This window comes from Ovis canadensis, chromosome 20, assembly GCF_042477335.2.
Source record: "Ovis canadensis isolate MfBH-ARS-UI-01 breed Bighorn chromosome 20, ARS-UI_OviCan_v2, whole genome shotgun sequence".
Classification (NCBI taxonomy): domain Eukaryota; kingdom Metazoa; phylum Chordata; class Mammalia; order Artiodactyla; family Bovidae; genus Ovis; species Ovis canadensis.
In genome coordinates this window covers 35,182,258-35,194,850 of record NC_091264.1, presented here as the reverse complement: position 1 = coordinate 35,194,850, position 12,593 = coordinate 35,182,258, and the positions used below count along the sequence as shown (strand labels likewise).

General features: G+C 43.8%; 1 protein-coding gene across 6 annotated transcripts in view; it reads left to right on the top strand.

Annotated features, from left to right (window-relative positions):
* Positions 1–7,973: 7,973 nt before the first annotated feature.
* Positions 7,974–12,593, top strand: part of ADGRF5 (adhesion G protein-coupled receptor F5) — a 114,096-nt gene continuing 109,476 nt past the window's right edge. For all 6 annotated transcript variants that reach the window (XM_069563926.1, XM_069563928.1, XM_069563919.1 and 3 more), the window contains exon 1: positions 7,974–8,531. The gene's annotated coding sequence lies outside the window, so the exon portion shown is untranslated. The remainder of the gene's footprint in view (positions 8,532–12,593) is intronic.

Below are 12,593 nucleotides of genomic sequence, written 5' to 3'. Positions count from 1 at the left end.
GTGGTACAGAGGGAGTTTAGGACAGTAATTTCAATGATCAGTGCAAGTTGTTTTCTAGATTTTGATGTAATTACCCTCTTCCTTTTTGCAGACTGTCAGCAAAGAAATCTGTTCCCCAGTAGCCTCAAAGCTAATGAGGCTCTGGGGTAATGAAGTCTTTAGGGTTCAAAGGCCGGAAGCAAGCGCTATATCCTGGCAACAAGCCATTTGGTGCTGCTTCCAGTGTAGCCTCCAGTGAGGACAGCTCAGAGGAACTCAACTCCTTCCCCCACCTCCTTCTTTGAGGATCCCAGAGGAACAGAGGGTGGGAAGCCTGGTGGAGGATTTCCCACAATACATTGGACGGAAACTCCTGCCATTCCTTTGGTTATCATATAGGAAAGGCTGATATCATCCCAGAAGATTGTGTGTTGGAAGAATCAAATAGGCTAATATGTCAAGGACTTGGCATATAGTAAACGCTCAGTGGGTTTTGGATGTCATTATTATTATTACTTGAATATCTGGGTTATGAAATCATAAATAGATAATATACAAGACCAAAAAGAGTTACAAACCATAAGGGTACAAACAATATGTATTCTAGAATTTTAGTCATGGGAGAGCTTACCTCTGGCATTATTTATCAGAGAAAGGCTTCTGGAAGAGCTAGATTTCTTGCTGCATGACTGGACGTACGTGAGACTGAAGGATGACCCCACCTGGTGCTCCACTGGCAGGGAAAATCTCAAGGAGGTGCAAGATCAGGGCCTTGAGTGTAGGGATGCAGAAATCCTAGAGAACATTGCAGAGGAAAGAGTCAAAGCCTGAGCCAGATGCCAGTGATCAAGAAACAGTGGAAGAACAAGGGGTGATGGCTAAGTAAGAGGAGGACAGAGTGGGGAGGGAAGGGGAAGGACTTGTGCCTGAAGGTACAGGGTAGGGCAGGTGTGGTGACCAGAATGGGACACCCATCTTCTCCTGAGAAGGGAGAAGGCTTTAAACCACAGTTTGTACGTTGGTGGAGTACAGAGATGCCTCAGGGTAACAATCCAGGATGCAGAGGCCCAGGAAGCCCTGCATCACCAGGGGCTGTAACATCATCACAGTACCTTCTCCTGGGCTATGAGTGGCTCCCCTCTCACATCTTTAAAGAGATATGGTCTTTGTTTATTTACTTTTACATCTGAGATGTTGACTCGCAAGGCTGGATGTGAGTCTGAGACTCACCTACCTCTCATCCGTTATCCACTAGGAAAGTCAGAGTTTAGAGAAATTTAGGACACAGCTTACAAAGCTGCAGTTTCTTCCTCTATCACTACAACAAGAAAAATTCTTCAACCCACACTAGTTTGCTGCTAAAATTCCATCAATCAAACCAACCAAACAAAACAGGATTTATGCTCAGAGGCAGAATACCTAAGTTTAGTTTTTAAAAACAAGTTTCTCCTTACATCATTCAGATAAATTTATTTCTTCTTTAACTTCCTAAGGTACATATATTTTTAGTCTTTGGGAAGTTTTTAGGTGTATTCATGGAGGTTTTGCTGGTTCTCTGGTGAACTGTATCAAAGAGTAGGTGGAGTAGATGATGCTGAGCTGTCAGTAAACACGCGGGTCTCTGTGTACCTAAAGGGCCCCTGAGGACGCAAGGTTCCATTTCACATGGAAGGAGTGAGTGAATCTGAGATCCAGCCACAGATAGTAATGCCATTCCATCAAGGACTGAAGACAATGATCATTTTCCCAGAGTTCTTTTCCTGATTATTTTTTCTGCCACAGTTGCAGGTGAAGGATATGAAAAGAATGTGTCTAATCTATGACTCAACATATCTCTATTTTTTAAAATAATATTTTAGTGGCTTTGATCTTTTCTTTTTAAAAAGATAAACTATAGAGGAAAACCAGCATCTCTATTACATGCCAGACAAATTTAAAGTATTAGTATTTTGCCATTTTTCTTTTTTACACCAAAGACATAGAATAAAATGTAAAATTTTATATTGTCTGCTTAGTCCTGTTCCATATTTTCCTTTGCCTGGACTGTACTGTGCATTTTTTCATTATATATCATTGTGTATAATTTTTGAAACTGGCTTTTTTCACCTGGCCATTTTTTTTTTTTTCAGTTAAAAAGATTATCCATCCATGTTGACACTTAGAGATCTGGTTTACTATTCCTGTAATAATATTAAAATATTTTTGTTCATCTCCCTATTGATAGACATATATGTTTCTTCAGATTTTAACTATTAATAATGGTAATGATACTGAACACCTGTATTTTCTTCTTATATATACAGGCAAGCATTTCTCTCAGATATACAGTAGTCAGTGGAATTTTGAACTCTCCTAAACACACCAGGGGACTCCCTGTTAGCTCAGAGGATAAAGCATCTGCCTGCAGTGCAGGAGACCTAGGTTCGATCCCTGGGTTGGGAAGATCCCCTGGAGAAGGAAGTGGCAGCCCACTCCAGTATTCTTGCCTGGAGAATCCCATGGACAGAGGAGCCTGGCGGCCTACAGTCCATGGGGTCACGAAGATTCGGACACAATTGAGCAACTTCAATTCACTTCACTTTACTTTAGACACACCAGATTGCCCTTGCAAGTGATTTAACACTTACTAGTGTGAATTTCTCGGAGAAGGCAATGGCACCCCACTCCAGCACTCTTGCCTAGAAAATCCCACGGACGGAGGAGCCTGGTGGGCCGCAGTCCATGGGGTTGCTAAGAGTTGGACACGACTGAGTGACTTCACTTTCACTTTTTACTTTCATGCATTGGAGAAGGAAATGGCAACCCACTCCAGTGTTCTTGCCTGGAGAATCCCAGGGACGGGGGAACCTCATGGGCTGCCCTCTATGGGGTCACACAGAGTCTGACACGACTAAAGCGACTTAGCAGCAGCAGCAGTGTGAATTTCTAATTTCCCTCAAAATGCTCAGAAATATATGAGAATTCCTAGTTTTCCAAAACACCTGGATTTATGTCTTCCTTCTTTCCTTCCTCCCCCTTTCCCCAAGCTCTTTCTTTTATTTTTTCTTTCTCTTGTTTCCTCCCCCTTTTCTCTTTTTCTTTCTTCCTTTCTCTCTCTCTCCCTTCCTCCCTCCCTCCATCTCTTTCTTTCTTTCTCTCCCCTCTCTTTCTCTTCCCTCCCTCCTTCCTTTTTCTGTCCCTCCCTATCTCTTTCTCTTTCTGTCTTAATGTTTTCTAACACCTTTATTTTCCATGGGAGCATGTGACCATGGTCTTATTTAAGGCAAACAATCACTTTCCAAGAACAACCCTGCTGATCTTTCTTGTATGTGTTCTCTCCTTGACAGTGTTGATACTATGGAACACACACTTCCTCTTTACCCCTCAGTGACACAATGAAAGTCATAGAGCTCGTCAGTAGTCCCCTCTCAGCATTCCATCTTCAATGACAAGTGTGATGTTAGTAGTTGACAACGACTTAAAAAAGGCTAATGGAACATGACTAATCTCACCTCCAGTGTAGGTGGAGCCAAAGCTGGTTGGACTGACTTTCTATTCAGGAGACTTTTTGAGCTCGTGCAGAAGGAGCCCTGTTTTCCCAGGAAGTGATCTCTGAGTATCCAGCAGATCACACCAGTTCTGTTACTTGCCATGATTGTTTGTGTCTCCCAACTCAGGAACCATTCTTCCCAGGAAAACATACAAACTTCCACATTGAGCTCTTAGGTGTGTTATTCTTTTCCTTCAAAAAATAGAATCAATGACAAATTAACTCAAAAGTGAAAAACAAAACAAAACATAAAAGCCTTTATGTAGACCTGCTTATCTGGCACCAAGAGCTTTAGAGAGCAGACTAGATTGATTGCCTAGAACATTCCTTAAAGATATAATCATGTTATGTCTTTAATATTAAAAAACTTAAACTAAAAACACAACAGGTATCAAAATTAAAGAAAAAACAAACCACACAAGTATACTGATAGCAAGATATTTCTGAATGGTTGTATATGCGATGGCAGTCTCTGAAAATAGTGTGTTAAAATTTGTCAAATACCTGAAATATATGCCCTTTGCTTTTCAAGGTCATCTTGCCTCCAAGTAACTAGTTTCATTAGGTCCAGGCATCACTGCTTTTCCCTTGCCCAGAAAACCTGCATCCAGTTATGTTTTGTAATATCTCACTTTGAGCCTCCCCAAATTCTGCCCTTCCTGGAGCTCTGTACCCTCCTAATGATTCAACTGAAGCAGTTCTGCCATTTACTATCATAATCAACTTCATTCATGCTTCATTCATAGTCAGCCTCATGCTTCATTCTTTCTCTGTTTTTATTTTACATACTCAGGGAACATACAAAATTAAGCAAAATATCGAAGAAAACAGAGTTCTGCCCCTGTAAATTTCAAACATGACTTACTTCACTGATTATCACCTGACTTCTGTTAAAAGATCATTTTCAAAAGGTGACATCATCAGTCTCATACAAATATAAGGCACATGACAAAGGTTTTATTTAGCTCATCTATTAATGAAGGGGTGGTAAGTCCTTAAAGCTCTTTCAAAAACACATCTCAAGAGTAGGTCTATTAGTGCAGGCAAATCAGGAACACTAAACTGAATTGGCTCATAGACGCAAAGTTGACTCATATCCTATAGAACATTTGTATTTCTATGGACAAGAATCATCTGTGTTACTATCAGTTTCTGCACCTTTCAGAATTATAAAACAGACAAAATAATCGAAGGTATAGACCCCCTATAGATTCAAGACCTCACACAGGGTCTGCAACAATACTTCATGTTCTGTTGACAGGACACTCAGTCATCTTTTCACCTTTCCACATCTTTCACTATGTTTCTCGACTATTCCACTTTCAGTGAAAGTCACACCCATTAATTAGAAACAAAATTGAGAATCCATGAAGAAAATTCAAACTGTTGGTTTAAGGAATATCTTTGCTTTATTATAGATCTCTGTTGCTTTTGTTTAGTTGCTAAGTCATGTCTGAATATTTTGTGACCCCATGGACTGTAGCATGCCAGACTCCTCTGTCCATGGGATTTTTCAGGCAAGAATACTGGAATGGGTTGCCATTTCCTCCTCTAGGGGATCTTCCCAACCCAGGGATAAAACCCGTGACTCATGTGTTTCCTGCATTGGCAGGTGGGTTCTTTACCGCTGAGCCACCTGGGAAGCCCCTTATAGGTCTCTACATATACTAAATTACAGTTAACTGTGCAACACTAGATCTTCAGAATAATACACCTTTGCCTTATCTTTATAAGTATTATGTTACACATCTCTGCTACTACAGCTTTGTTCTCCAATCCAACAACCTCAGCTGAGGCTTCTCAGTTAAACACAGCCCTTATATTTACACGAAGCGACCTTTTGGTCCAGAGAAACCATGGGAAGTAACCAGAATACACGAATACAGGCTCAGAAATTCTAGCAGGAACATTGTCACGAAGTATTCACAATCGTGAAAAGAAAAATAATTCTGTGACTTTCAAAAAGTTCCCAGACCCAGGCAAAAAACAGAAGCTAATTTTTGTGTCCTAACAGCTACTCTGTGGCACATCCCGGACTCTCTTCTGCCCTTTGGGTTTTAGGAAACATGGGTTTGACTTATTTGTGAGCATAGGAAAGGCACTGGGGAGTCATGTAGGGAACAAGGAGTTCTAGATACTTCTAGAGGAGAAGACGACCTGGATAGTCACCCCTCCCCCATCTCCCATCCCTCCACCCCCATTGTTTTCAAGCCTTCATTGGACTCTCCTGTTTCTTCCTGCCTCTCCATCTTTACCTGTCTTCCTCCCTTCCTTCCACCATCCGCCTGCTTCTTCCCTCTTTTCCTTTCCTTTCCTCTCCCATTTGGCATCACCTCCAACCTCTTCCCATTTTCCTTCACCCTTTCTTACTAACTTCAGTCCCCCTCCTCTTGGCATGTCCAAAGCTTCATTTTCTGAATAGGGATCATTTCCTACTCCTAACACAGTCCCTATGGGAATGGGGATGGACAGCCCATGGCAAACTGTGGCATTTCAGTAACTGTTCAGCAATAGCCCTGCCATATTGCCCGTGAAACCACTCCACTCTGTCTGCCCTAATTGAAACGGTAAAACCATAACAACAATCTTATGTTTTCCTCTGAGTCATATGTTTTCCCCTTTTCAAAAAGTGGAGCTCTGTAATGAATAATGCTCCTCCTGCTAAATCTCATCTTACACAAATCATGCCTTTCCAAGTCCTAGGCTTAGGATAGATGCTGAAACAGACACCTTCATGATTTTATCAAGATTACAAGCGGGAGATGGGACAAGTGACAGACCTTTAGTGCCTTAAGCTGTGAGTGTTCGGAGAGAGAGAAGCATGGTCACCTAAGGACGAACACCGAAGGGGCCCAGCAATCTGAAAAGAACTTTCCAGAGGACTTGAGATTCAAAGGTTTAGGGGTGTGTAGAGGGCATCCTTCAAAAGAAGATTTCTAGGAGAGGAGAGGGGTGGAGAGGGAGGGAAGGAGAAGAGTGTGAGGAGAGAGAAGAGGATTGGGGCTCCGAGTCAGGTGGGAGAGGACAGCCAGTGCTGGTCCTGAAGGCATTGTGAGCCCTGTTCAAACATTTGGCCTTTCTCCTTCGGCTGCTGAAAGATTTTAAGCTTCAGATCATTTCACGAAGACAGCAATTGAGAGGTTGCTCTGACTTCAGGAGGGCTTCCCATGAAGCGACTTAACATGCACGCGCTGACTTCAGGGAAAAGAATGGATGAGGGCAAAGTGGTGGACCAAAGAACGTCCAGGAAACCACTGGGGATTTTAGCTCAGGGATGTGTCTGTGGTCTGTGCCTGCTCACACCCGCAACCCAGCCTCTGCCGCTTTGCACCAGCTTCTGAGTGCCCTGTCCTTCAAAGTCTGGCTGTCGCTCCTCAGAACGAAATAGCCAGAGTCCAGCCTCTTGATGACAGAACTTATTAGACCCAGCATGCCCACGGTTCCAACCTTCCAGCTGGACACTACGGGATCTTTCCGAGGAGAACCCCTCCCCTACATCCTCTGCTTTAGTTCCTCTCCAGAGTGCCCAGATAATTGTATTTCATGCATATTTCCTGAGTTTTTCAGATGTTAAAAACCACCACCAAACAGAGGAAATTAACTACATGTTGATCATGAGCACTAGCCCTGGGACCTTCCGGCACCTAAGCTTCATGTTAACCCCTGTGACCCTGTCCTGTTACCTCATCACCAGACAATCAGAGAACTGTTCTCCAGTTATCACACATTCTTCAACCTCACTCCTCATCCGGCCTTTAGAAATGCTTTGCTGAAACCTTTTGTGGAATGTAGGATTTGGGGGGTGTGTGCCCCTCGTTCCCCTCCACGGCCCTGCAATTAAACCTTTCTCTACTCTGAAGCCTGATGTTTCAGTTTGGTTGGCCTTAGTGTGTTTCAAGCACATGAACTTGTGGTTGGTGACTCTAAGGTAGATGGGCCTCATGGATATATTAGCTACACAAGCCACAAACGACTCCCCTTCTCGGAAGGGTCTCCCACTTGGTTTAAAGATCTGCTGTTAGCTTCTCAAAATTCTTTTTTTTCTCAATTTTTTATTATTTCAGACCTGCCACATAATATCTTAGTTTCCCTACCAGATTGAACCCATACCCCCTGCAGTGAAAGCAGAGTTTTACCCACTGGACCACTAGGGAAGTTTCCCCATTTCAAAATCTCTAATTTTTGAAGGAGCCTCACATTTTCATTTTGCACTGAACCTTGCCAGCTATGTAGAGAGGAGTCCTGTTGCTAGCAATCTATAGATATTAGCCCTCAGAGAATTCTTTAAACCCTAGGGGAACATGGCCAGAGAGTTTGAGGAAGTGTTCCAGAATTAGACACAGACTGTCATCAGCGTTTCCAGGGTCAGAGCTAAAGGGGTCTGTCCCTCACTGGCAAGCCAACCCTTCCCAGGCCCGTTCCCGCCTGCCTCTGACCAATGGCTCCACATCACGGCATCTGGAATGCGGCCAGAAAATTCTTCAGCTCTCTACAAGAGGATGAGGACGTTCTTGACTTTTGCAGAGTTAAACACTTGGAGAAACTTCAGGAAGAAAGCACTTGGTGCAAGGTTAAGCTAGCTGGCCCACCAGTCCTGCAAATTTTCATTTCCACGATTCTTAGCATGTTTATTCTCTTCTTGCCAGTGGCCAAAGGACACGTTTAAATGTCTTATTTCCTCCAGGGAGCCTGGAGAGAAGCAACCAGCACCTAATACAGGAAATCGTGAAGAGATTTAACACAGGCTCCTGTATAACTTCCCTTCCCCCAGCCTCCGCCCCCACCTCCAGCCACACTGAGTCTGTCGGCTTCTTCCTGCAACAGAGACTAGACGGCAGTTCACCTCTGCTCCCTGAGGTCCCTGTGAGTCCGAGGAGCTGGAGTCTGGTCTCGGGAAAACCCCACCCTCCCACAGCTGATATTGAACCGGAGGCGCTTCAGTGCCACCTTCCCAAAGTGGTTCTTTGGGGGCTTTCCAATACAGGATTAAATTTCAGAAGCCTGCAAAGCACAGAAGAGAAAGGTGGGTTCCTGTAAGGATTTTTTTGTCTTGTTGACTGTGAACCAGGCTGTTCTGAATTGCGTGTCCACATGGCTTTTCTCGTAGGCTGTGTGTTTTCAACCTGTGTATCTGGTTGAGGCTTATTCATTTATAGGAATGTGGAAGGAAAAGAGTGAGAGGGGAGAAGACCTTTGGGGATTTTAAATTTGTGCATCTTTGGATAAAGAATGCTGCCCAGCAGAGTACCTAGAACACGGAGCTGAGTCTTCTTCCCTTTGGAGAGAAATCTCATGAGAAGTTGCATTTGGAGGCTTCAATATAAAGTAAAAAAGTTTACCACCTGCCTTTCCTTTACAGCAATATAAACCCCTCCTTAGATTTTTCTTTCCTCTTTTTTTTTTTTTTTTTTTTAGTCCTTTCTGAGTTTTGTTCCTTTCAGTTAAAGATGTCCTAGGGGATTTTCTGACACAAATATAAATAGGTGTTTCTAATTTGGGGTGCTATTGAGTTATAAGAAATAAACAAGCACTGTGTTCAGGATCTGGTGGACTGCCGTGTTGTTTTCCAGAACTTGCTGTGAATCAATTGTTCTTCCTGAAGCTTCCTGAAGCTAGATGCAAGTGCCTCTCAAGTGATGGCTGAGAAAGCTAATTTTATTTGCTCTCTTGTGATTATCGTCTACAGGATCCTGTTTTCCTTGTTGTTGTTTAGTCACTAAGTCATGTCCAACTCTTTGCCACCCCATGGAGGGTAGCCTGCCAGGCTCCTCTGTCCATGGGATTTCCCAGGAAAGAATACTGGAGTGGGTTGCCATTTCCCTCTCTAGAGGATCTTCCCAACCCAGAGATTGAACTCTTGTCTCCTGCATTGGCACGCAGATTCTTTACCAGTGAGCCACCTGGGAAGCCTTGCTCCCTTTAGCTGGTTGCTTTTTTCAGTCCTCACTGGGGCTTGAAATGATGTGTCCACTGAGACCCAAAGCGGGGGTTGGGGTGGGGGGCGGTTGGTCAAGGTTTATTCAAATAACACTACACATAGCATGTTTCTATGATTTTTTTTTTGCCTCTTATGTTTTTATTGTTTCATTTTTGTCCTCATAAGCAACTCTTTCTCTAGGAGAAATATTTTATAGTAAGTCCATAAAATATCGGTCAACTTACACCTGTTTATTTGAACGTTGACAGTTCTTTCCTTTACAGCTCTTTTCTTTCCTGAACTTTATTTCTTTCAGATGCTGAACATTTCTTTCCACTTTTGCATTTCACCCCAGCCACAGTCTCCTTCCATTCTGTTCTCCATACTCTGCTATAGGGTTCTTGGGAAAATGCAATTCTGATAATGTCACTTTTCAGTGAAATACTTCCATTGCACCCCACTGCTTTTAGCCTTGCTTCCTATAAGGTTGTCCAGGGACTGGCTGCCTCAGGACCAGCTGCAAGGGCAGCTTGTTAGAGATGCTAGTTTTCCATCCCCTCCCAGACTGACAGAATCTGCATTTTAACCAGGTCCCTGTGTAGTTCACATGCACTAAAGTTTGTGAAGCCCCAGCTTAAACTCTGATCGTTATCATCCCACCAGCCTCACCTCTCACTCCTGACTTTCCAGCTGTATCCAGTACCTTATAAATATGTGAGAGCTCTGCTGCCTGCCAGTGTCTAGGTGTGCAGTTCTCTCTGTCCCCAACAACTTCATTCATCTTTTCCACCTAACTGCTCACTGTAGGCTGATTCTCCACCCGCCTCATCCAGTCCACCTTATACTAAGTGCGCCTCAAGTCTGTGATTTTACGGCACTTAGCAAAATGCTTCTGCCATAGCCCTTAGTACATTAAATGATGGTTGCTAGGTTTATTTTCATCCTTGAGGAGTTACTGGTCATTGATTTCTGAATGCATAATCCTTGAACCAATGCCAGATACATAGCTTGTACTCAGTGTTTTTGAATTCATGAATGAATGGATGGATGGACCCATGAATGGATACATTGTCCCAAGAACCCCATATCTTCAGACTGAGATCTTGAGTTTGGAGTTTTCCAAGGAGATTGCCAATCTCTATAACATTTTCCCACACTCTCCTTTATGAAATTTGCTGGATTCTTTTCTTTACCACATATTTTGAGTACCTCCCATGTGCTATACCTTTTTGAATCTTTTTTTTTTTAAATTTCACCATGAATAGCTTCTCCTGGGAGGTGTTTCTCTATCAATGCCCCCATTCTCCACCACTCCATTCTCCGACTCTCCAAGACGGAGACTTACTCATTTTCCAGCAAATATGTATCGAACACCTTTCCCACACCAGTTCCAGTGTTACTCTCAAGGAATATGATGCCCGAAGACAGAGATGTGAGTCCTGCCTCCATGTAGTTGCCCACAGAGAGGGTGTGTTTTTTTATTTTCCTTGATCTTGCTGCTTCTCAAAAAGCCTGAAGGAAAACTGGAAGCCTCATCTCTAACCAAAGCTGGCACATCCAAGTGAAGACAGCAGGAGTTCGAAGGCAGAGTGATTTAGTTGAAAGAAAGTTGGGCTGTGTTTCAGCATCTGATTAGTCCATTACGAGCAACTCCCTTGCCAAGTGACCTTGGGTGGGGCCACATCCATCTTGTGGACCTGGATTTTCTCAACTGGTGAACAAGACAGACAGCGATAAAGAAAAAAAGCCCCTGTCTTCATGAGCGAACAGAGAAGATACTATCCAGGGACCCTATGCACTCAGGTCTGTCATGTCACCAGAGGACTTGAAAAGCAGGGCTCAGTTGTTCCCTAGGTCAGACTGGCAAAGAGGAGATCTTAAGGGAGTCACTCCATATGCCCAGGGCTTAGCCATTACATTGTCTTTGTCACCTTCCACGGAACACAACGAGGCAGTGGCTTCCAGGGAGCAGCGCCCTGCAGCTTTGAGGAGTCCACTTGGCATTCACTGCTGGGTGGAGAGCTGGTTTGAAGTAGGGCAGCTGAGGAGGGAGGTAGTGTCATCCTCAGGCAATCTCTGCTTTTGGAAGGCAGCCAGGAGAAGGGAAGGATGTGGCTCCACCAAGTAGTGCGCGAAAAATCCAGGAACCTATGAGACACGGAACAAAGAAGACATCCCGGACCCCAGCTGTGTGCAGCATGGCTGCGAGGACTTCCGTCCCGATTACATTGGGTTTTTTATAGTTTGTGTTCATTTCACCTAGATTCAGAGGTTGGGAGCCAGCCTTGGTTTCCTTGGTCCCCAGGCTTTGTACCTGCATGGAGTGCATACACAGCTGGGAGGAAACAAATACTTTCTATTTGTTCTCCAGACACAACCACTAGGCTTAGGCTGCAGCAGACTCTTTAGGCTTTTGCAAGGGACCACCCTTCCCCTGTCTGAGCCTTCCCTTCCTGCTCCATCATTGTGTGAAGCTTCCAAATGAAATGCCTTCCAGACATCCTGAGTTCCTTCTTGATTCCTATTCCTTGAGCATCTCTTTGCCTCAACATTTCCTGCACAACCAACCTTGCCACCTAGCAGGCAAAGTATTTTCTGCCGGTCATTTCCTAGCCTCTCAAGTTAGCATTACACCTTGTAGCAACAGATAAAAGAGGTTCGCCTGCGTGAGGCATCGTGGGTCTGTTGTGGGTCTCGGGATGTGTCTGAGATCAAGCTCGCCTGTACCGGATGAACAATTTTTTTTTTTTTCATCAAAGGCATAGAGTGGGCTTAGAAAGAGGCAGACCCACTTCTGAATCCTCCATCTGCCACTTCCTTTAATAAGTGGTTATATATCGAGTCTTAGATTTCTTTCTGAAAATGCAGATAATATTTACCAAGCAAGGTAGTAAAGATTAGTCATTTATAAAGTACCGAATATGTTGCCTCAAAAAATAGATCAGGAGAGGGAGAGGGTGGGATGATTTGGGAGAATGGCATTGTAACATGTATACTATCATGTAAGAATCGAATCGCCAGTCTATGTCCGACGCAGGATACAGCATGCTTGGGGCTGGTGCACGGTGATGACGCAGAGAGATGTTATGGGGAGGGAGGTGGGAGGGGGGTTCATGTTTGGGAACGCATGTACACACGTGGTGGATTCATGTCAATGTATGGCAAAAC